This window comes from Diospyros lotus, chromosome 8, assembly GCF_014633365.1.
Source record: "Diospyros lotus cultivar Yz01 chromosome 8, ASM1463336v1, whole genome shotgun sequence".
Taxonomy (NCBI): domain Eukaryota; kingdom Viridiplantae; phylum Streptophyta; class Magnoliopsida; order Ericales; family Ebenaceae; genus Diospyros; species Diospyros lotus.
The window spans coordinates 21,632,762-21,641,033 of record NC_068345.1 but is presented as its reverse complement, the minus strand read 5'-3'; the positions used below and the strand labels follow the sequence as shown (position 1 = coordinate 21,641,033).

Genomic DNA, 8,272 nt, shown 5'->3' with positions numbered 1-8,272 from the left:
CATACATATACATTTTCAAATAAGAAATTAATGTATTCATGATTCATATTGCAAATTCAACTGGCTATCAGTGTATAATTTCAAAGCTTTAGGGATAGCATTATTTAAAGCACACACATTCTTTTTTTTTTTTTCTTTTTTTCTTTTTTTTTTTTAATTCACACAAAACTACAAGCATGCAATTGCAAATTCATAGTTAAACATAGACCAGATAATTCATAAACATACCTTACTCCCCTCAACTTGAATTACAGTAATAAAATAGGGTTGTTAGGAATACCTGTAACTCCATAAGTCCATAGATTTACTGTGAACTGCTAAAACTCAAACAAACAAATGAGCATACCATATATATATATATTTATATTTTCACACCAAAATAAAAATTTCATACAAGTCATAAGATAAACAAAATGCGTCTCAAGAGTACAAAGTACTCCTTACTCAGCCATCTTATCATAGACTCGCTTAACAACATTCCACAGTTTTTTTTTTTATATATATATATATTTTTAAGAACACAAGAAAATAAATTTTGTACAAGTCATAGGAGATGCGTCTCAAGAGTACAAAAAGTACTCCTTACTCAGCCATCTTATCATAGACTTGCCTTACAGGGATAATTCTAAATTAATCGAACCTTTTTGCCGCTTGTTTTTGATTGCCTTAGACCAATCTATCCGAGGCTCATAAGGATCGTGCTGTGGAACATAAGTATGTAATTTCTCTAGCAGCTCCTCGATGGTGGATGCAGAAATAAGAATCTTTCTTGCTGAAGGAGAAATGAACTGTTGGTCCACAGCCTGATCAATAAAAGAGAGCAACCCATCGAAAAAATGGTTAACATTTAAAAGTACAATGGGTTTGGTATGCAGATTGCTCTTGGCCCAAGAGATTATACAGAAGATTTCTTCAAATGTACCAAAACCTCTTGGTAAAACGATGAAAGCGTCTGATTGATAAATCTTACAAGCCATGCGCTCAGACATAGAAGTCGTTTCTACAAGTTGACCGCGTGTAATCCCAGAAATACGTGGTTCAGCCAAAGGGATTGGCATTACACCTACCACATATGATTTTCCAAAAAGTGCAGCTTGTGAAACATAACCATTCAACCCACGACTTCCCCCTCCATATACCAAATTAATCTTTTTCTCTCCTAATTTTTGGCCTAGTTCGCTTGCTGCAAGTGCATAACAAATATCACTCCCAAGTTGAGAGCCACAAAGTACACATATGGTTTTGATTCGACGAACTAACTGGCCTTCCATGTTTGTTTCTTTTGTATGCCCTAGAAAGAGGTTTGGCAATCAAAAGTAGCTATACAACAATTCAACAAGAAATAAATACAAACAAAAATCATGCGTATGTACAAGTAGTTGTGATTGTGGCTCACATCTTCCTCTGGTTTTACGTCCAGAAACGACTTAAACACTTTCTATGAAGCGAGGATAAGCTTCCCATCCAATTTTCTTATAGATTGGAAAACATGGTCGTTTTTAGTCAGATTCCCAAGACTATAGCGTTGGTGGTCACTTATGAACTGGGTCCATAAAGCAAGAAGTTCTCTTTGCACTATTCCACATGGATGCGTCTCAAGAGTCAATCGGATATCATCCAATGACTCCTTACTCAGTCCATCCTTTATGAAACTAATTTTATCTTCTCGATTTATGGACGTAAACCCCACAGATTTGCATCGAGTGTTACAGGTCCAACGAGCACACTTGTGATAACCATTCACTCTTTTAGCTCTTCGTTTCTTCGTAAAACTACTCTTCCCTAAGCTCGGGAAGTGCTTAAAACTAGGTGAAGTATCGCCAGCTAATCAAACTTTTGCTTCGATCAGCCAACGAATATCTTCAGGGATGTTATTACGCATCAATATCCTAAGTCTTTCACACCTACCAATATAAATTTGTTTCAAATCATTCATTGGGAGAGATGGATAGTACTTGCGGATTTTTGATAGTCGAAGTTCCATTTTTTTTTTTAAATCAAAAGACAACTATAATAAGAGAAAAGTAGAAACTATAAATCTTACAAAATGAACGAAAATACCTGATCGAAGAACAACATGAAGGAGAGGAAACTGAGCTTGCTTGCAGAAGTGTGGTTTGGCTCATACAGATATGGAGTCTCTTATAGAGCAATGGGTGTCACTATTCTATACTTGGCTCGAGGCACGCCATAATTGTAGGGTTAGGCGCGTCTCTTTTTTTCAATGCTCGGTGCCTCATTTTTCAACATTTGGCAGTGCGCCTCTTCCTTTATAGGACAGTGTGATTGCACTGCCCGAGAAAAATGGCCGCCACCAGCGCCAATTCTGTCTCTCTCAATTCAGTTTTTATATATATATATATATTTTGTTTTTTTGTTTTTTTTTTGAAATATATATATATTTTTTAGTTTTTATTTTTATTTTTATTTATTTATTTATTTATTTTAATTTTTGGGTTAGTTAAATTTTTTTTAGGTGCTTAATAAAATCATATATACCACACAAAGCATTATTATCGAGTCAAACAAATTATTTGCACAATAGATTAAATTCAAACACCAATAAATGCCTAAGTACACCTTACCCCCCAACTTAAATTGCGCATTGTCCTCAGTCGGCAATAAAATGATAGAAGATAGGCATACCTGGCGATCTTCAATGCATGAACTCATATGCAAAAATTTTTATTTAGACTGCACACAGAGAAACACTATTTAAGTAATGCAGAAAAGAAACAAATTTTTATATACTTTTTTTTTATTATTATATATATATATATTTTTTTTTTCAAATCTAGAAACATCCATTTAACCTAAATGGAAAGGTGGTCTTTTAACGTCAGATTCTCAGACGAATGTGTTCCTAAAGGTCACTCAACCACTGATGGTGGATCACCCAACTCCACCATCTCTTCATTTCCTTCAACAAGATCTTTCTCAACTATGCCTAGATATGGTTTTAGCCTTTAACCATTCACTTTAAAACATTGTCCAGATTCTTTGATTTCAATTTCTATTGCCCCATATTCTGATATGGTTTTGATTGTATAGGGTCCTGTCCATTTTGATCTCAACTTCCTTGGGAACAAATGAAGCCTTGAGTTGTAGAGAAGCACCTGCTGACCAACATGAAAAATTTTTCTGTTGATGTGTTGGTCATGCAACTTTTTCATATGCAACTTAGACAATTTGGCATTTTCAAATGCCTCATCCCTAAGTTCTTCAAGTTCATTAAGTTGCAATTTCCTATTAAGGCTCACTTCTGTTGATTCCTCATTAATCTTCCTAATGGCCCAGTAGGCTTTGTGCTCTATTTCAACTGGCAAATGACATGGTTTGCCATATACCAACCTGTAGGGAGACATGCCTAGAATGGTCTTGTAAGCAGTTCTATAAGCCCAAAGTGCATCAATCAACCTCAAGGACCAATCCTTGCGATTAGAATTGACTGTTTTCTCTAAAATCCTTTTTATCTCCCTATTGGCCAATTCAGCTTGGCCATTGGTTTGAGGGTGATATGGGGTTGCAACCTTGTGGACTACTCCATATTTTCTCATTAATTCAGCCACTGGTTTGTTGCAGAAATGAGAACCTCCATCACTTATGATGGCCCTAGGCATTCCAAACCTACTAAAAATATTTTCTTTCAAAAACTTCATTACAACCCGATAATCGTTTGTTCTTGTTGGGATTGCTTCTACCGACTTGGACACATAGTCAACAGCTAATAAGATGTACTCGTGTCCACCTGAATTAACAAATGGTCCCATGAAGTCTATTCCCCAACAATCAAAAATTTCTAACACCTGAATGGGTTGCAAGGGCATCATATTCCTCTTGGTTAGGCTTCCTAGCCTTTGGCATCTATCACATGAACTACAGAACTGATGCACATCTCTAAACATGGTAGGCCAAAAGAATCCACTTTGTAAGATCTTGGCCAATGTTTTTCTTGTGGAGAAATGACCTCCACAAGCAAGAGTATGACAAAAATTCAAAACACTCTGTTGCTCATGCTCGGGGATGCACCTTCTTAAAATTTGGTCAGCACAATACTTAAACAAGTAAGGGTCATCCTAGAAATAAGTCCTAACCTTCCTAAAGAATTTTTGTTTATCTAGCTTGGTCCAATGATTTGGAATTAGACCGGTGGCTAGATAGTTGGCCAGATCTGCATACCATGGTGTAACAGAGGTTGAGGTATCATTGATAAGGAAGAGTTGTTCATCTGGAAAGGTGTCCTTGATTGGTTCCTTGTCTAGATTAAGGTCTTGGCATGGAAGTCTAGACAAATGGTCTGCCACCACATTTTCTACTCCCTTTTTATCTTTGATTTCTATGTTGAATTCTTGGAGTAACAAAATCCACCTAATAAGACGCGGTTTGGCATCTTGTTTGGTGAGCAAGTATTTCAAAGCAGCATGGTCAGTGAAAACAATGACCAATGACCCCACCAGATATGATCTGAACTTCTCTAATGCAAAAACTACTGCCAATAGTTCCTTCTCAGTTGTTGTGTAATTCTTTTGGGCTTCATTGAGGGTTTTACTGGCATAGTAGATGACATAAGGTTTTTTATCTTTTCTTTGCCCTAGGACTTCTCCTACAGCATAATCACTTGCATCACACATGAGTTCAAAGGGCAATGACCAATCTGGTGGTTGAATAATGGGGGCTGAGATGAGAGCATTTCTTAACCTCTCAAAAGAGGTTTGACAAGATGATGTCCACTCAAATGGGACATCCTGGGAGAGCAAATTACACAGAGGCCGGGCTATGCTGCTAAAAGATGCTATGAATCTTCTATAGAACCCAGCATGCCCAAGGAAAGACCTGATGTCCTTAACACTCTTAAGGACTGGTAATTTTTGGATGGCTTCAACTTTGGATTTGTCTACCTCCATTCCCTTAGCAGAGACAATATGCCCTAGGACTATACCTTGTTTGACCATGAAATGACATTTTTCCCAGTTAAGCACAAGGTGGGTTTCTTCACAACGAGCTAGAACTCTCTCTAAATTCTCTAAACATGCCTCAAAACTAGCTCCATAAACAGAGAAATCATCCATAAAAACCTCCACAATGTGTTTTGTCATCTCACTAAAAATACTCATCACACACCTTTGGAAGGTGGCAGGGGCATTGCATAGTCCAAAAGACATACGTCTATAGGCAAATGTCCCAAATGGACATGTGAAAGTGGTCTTTTCCTGGTCCTCTAGGGCAATGTCAATCTGGTTATATCCTGAATAACCATCAAGGAAACAATAGAATGCTTGTCCAGCTATTCTTTCAAGGACTTGGTCCAAGAATGGCAATGGAAAATGGTCTTTTCTAGTCATTGCATTGAGTTTTCTGTAATCAATGCACACTCTCCATCCAGTTTGGATGCGAGTAGGGATCAACTCATTCTTTTCATTTCTCACCACTGTGACTCCAGACCTTTTTGGGACCACTTGAGTGGGGTTGACCCACTTTGAATCAGAGATGGGGTATATAATACCCGCATCCAGCAACTTTAGCACTTCTTTCCTAACCACCTCTTTCATGTTAGGATTGAGTCTCCTCTGCATTTGCCTAACAGGTTTAGCATCCTCCTCTAGAAATATCCTATGAGTGCAAGTCAAAGGACTAATTCCATGCAAGTCTGAGATGGTCCAACCTAAGGCTTTTTTATGAGCTCTCAGAATGTTTATCAGTTGAATTTCCTGTTGGGATGTCAAACTTGAAGAGATGACTACGGGGAGTGTGTTCTCATCACCTAGAAATGCATATTTTAACTCACTTGGCAAAGGTTTCATTTCAGGTGTGGGTGAGGTATTATCAGATTGTGACTCCTCATTGTTCAGAGAACCCAATGGTTCTGATTTGGGAATCCATTGAGCCACAGGCATTGCTTCTTCCTCCCTAGTGTTCTCTAATTCTTTTAACTCTCTCTCTTCTTGATCTTCTTCCATAGATTTGTTCAAAAATTCTTTTGCAAAATAGTCCTCAGCTAATGTTTGAACCAAATCTACTTCCTCCACCTTATTCTCAGCTATGTGTTGTTTGGAAACTCTAAAGATATTCATCTCTACAGTCATGTTTCCAAATGATAACTTAAGTATTCCATTCCTACAATTAATTATGGCATTTGAAGTTGCTAGGAATGGTCTACCAAGAATGACTGGAACAGGGGGTTGAGGACCTTGATGGGGTTGTGTGTCCAAGACTATAAAATCAACAGGGAAGTAAAATTTGTCCACCTGCACTAATACATCCTCAACTATCCCCTTAGGGACTTTGATTGACCTATCAGCAAGCTGTAGGGTAACTCTTGTTGGCTTGAGCTCTCCTAAGCCCAGTTGCTGATATACACTATAAGGAAGCAAATTGACACTTGCTCCTAGATCTAAGAGTGCTTGGTCCACCCTCTGGCTTCCAATTATGCAAGAAATGGTTGGGCTACCAGGGTCTTTGTACTTAGGAGGTGTTTTAAGTTGCAGGATGGAACTCACCTGTTCAGTTAAGAATGCTTTCTCCTTGATGTTGATCTTTCTTTTAACAGTACACAAGTCTTTTAAGAATTTTGCATAAGATGGTGTCTGTTTGATTGCATCAAGTAGAGGAATGTTAATCCTCACCTGCTTGAACACTTCATAAATATCAGCATTTTGTTTTTCCCTCTTTGTTTGAGTAAGTCTTTGAGGGAATGGTGGTGCAGGGTTGCTCTTGAATTCTTCCACCTTATTTTTTTCTTTATCTTCCTTTTTTTTGTTTTCAAGTTTTTCCTCCAAAGCTGGAGCATTGTCATTTTTTATATTTTCATTTTGTTCTTCTTCTTGTGCATTAGGTTGGTTTGTCCTAGGGTCATCTGGTTTGTCAATTATTTTTCCATTCCTAAGGACAGTGACTGCTTGCACCTGCTCATGATTATAGTTCCCATTATTTGATGATTCCACTTGATTTGTTTGCCTCACGGGGTTGGGATTTGGTTGAGAAGGGAATTTCCTAGGTTCTCTCACAGTCAAAGTTTGAGTTAGCTTGGTTAGCTGACTCCTCATATCCTCAATTGCCCTATTTGTTTGCTCTTGGAATTTTGCTACCTGAGCATTGTTCCCCATCTGCCCTTGCATAAATTGTTGTAGAGTATCCTCTAGGGATCTCTTATGCGGTGGCTGATATGAGCCAGATGGTCCTTGGTTAGGCTGGTAGGGCTGTGGCTGAGGTTGTGGCTGTGGTTGTGAGGGAAATGGTTGGTGTGGCTGAGGTACTGAGTCATTTCTCCAAGAGAAATTTGGGTGGTTCCTAGAATTAGGATGGTAGGTGTTTGAGTTTGGGTTGTACCCTTGATAATTTCCACCCTGGTTTTGGTTTTGGTATATCCTACCCTCTGTTTGCCTTGGTTGTGAGTTTGAAGTTTGGCCATACAACACTTCTTTGAAAGCAGGGAGAGTTGGACACTCCTCTGTTCTATGGCTATTGGCTTCACACACTACACAATGCACCTCTACCTCATTAATAGCCTTAATTTTTTTCATCTCCAATTCTTCCATTTTCTTTGTCAATAGAGCTAATCTAGCACTGATGTCATCAGTTTCATTTAATTGGAGTTTTCCCTTTGGTTGTGGATTGTATTGGTCTCTCAAATCTCCCATGGTTAATGGCCCAACTTCCCAATTTCTAGAGTTTTCAGCTACATGGTCAAAGTATGTAACAGCCTCTTTAGGAGTTTTTTCATAAAAGTCACCATTACACATGGTGGACACCAGCATTTTCAAATTAGGAGTTAAGGCATTAAAGAAGAAACTAACTACCCGCCATTGTTCAAAGGCATGGTGTGGGCAAGAATGCAAGAGGTCCTTGAAACGTTCCCAAGTTTGAGCAAATGTTTCATTTGGTTTACAGACGAAATTCATCATTTGCCTTTGGAGTGATGCTGTTCTATTAGCTGGGAAGTATTTTTTTAGAAATTTTGTTTGCATCTTCCTCCAAGTTCCTATTGATCTGGGCTCTAGAGTCCCTAACCACATTTTTGCTTTATCCTTGAGTGAGAACGGGAAGAGTTTTAGTCTAACAGTGTCCTCATGAATATTTTGATCCACACAGGTACCACATACCTCTTCAAAATCCCTCATGTGTGTGTATGGATTTTCAGAATCCATACCATGAAATGTGGGGAGCATTTGTATGGTACCTGGTTTAAGGACAAATCGATGATGGTTTATTGGTAGGATTATGCAAGAGGGAGTGGTTTGCCTTGGAGGGTTCAAATAATCCCTGAGAGGTTTAA

General features: G+C 38.3%; 1 pseudogene; it reads left to right on the top strand.

Moving 5' to 3' along the window:
* The first annotated feature begins 7,809 nt into the window (after positions 1-7,809).
* Positions 7,810-7,909, top strand: LOC127809061 (small nucleolar RNA R71; annotated as a pseudogene).
* Positions 7,910-8,272: the final 363 nt, after the last annotated feature.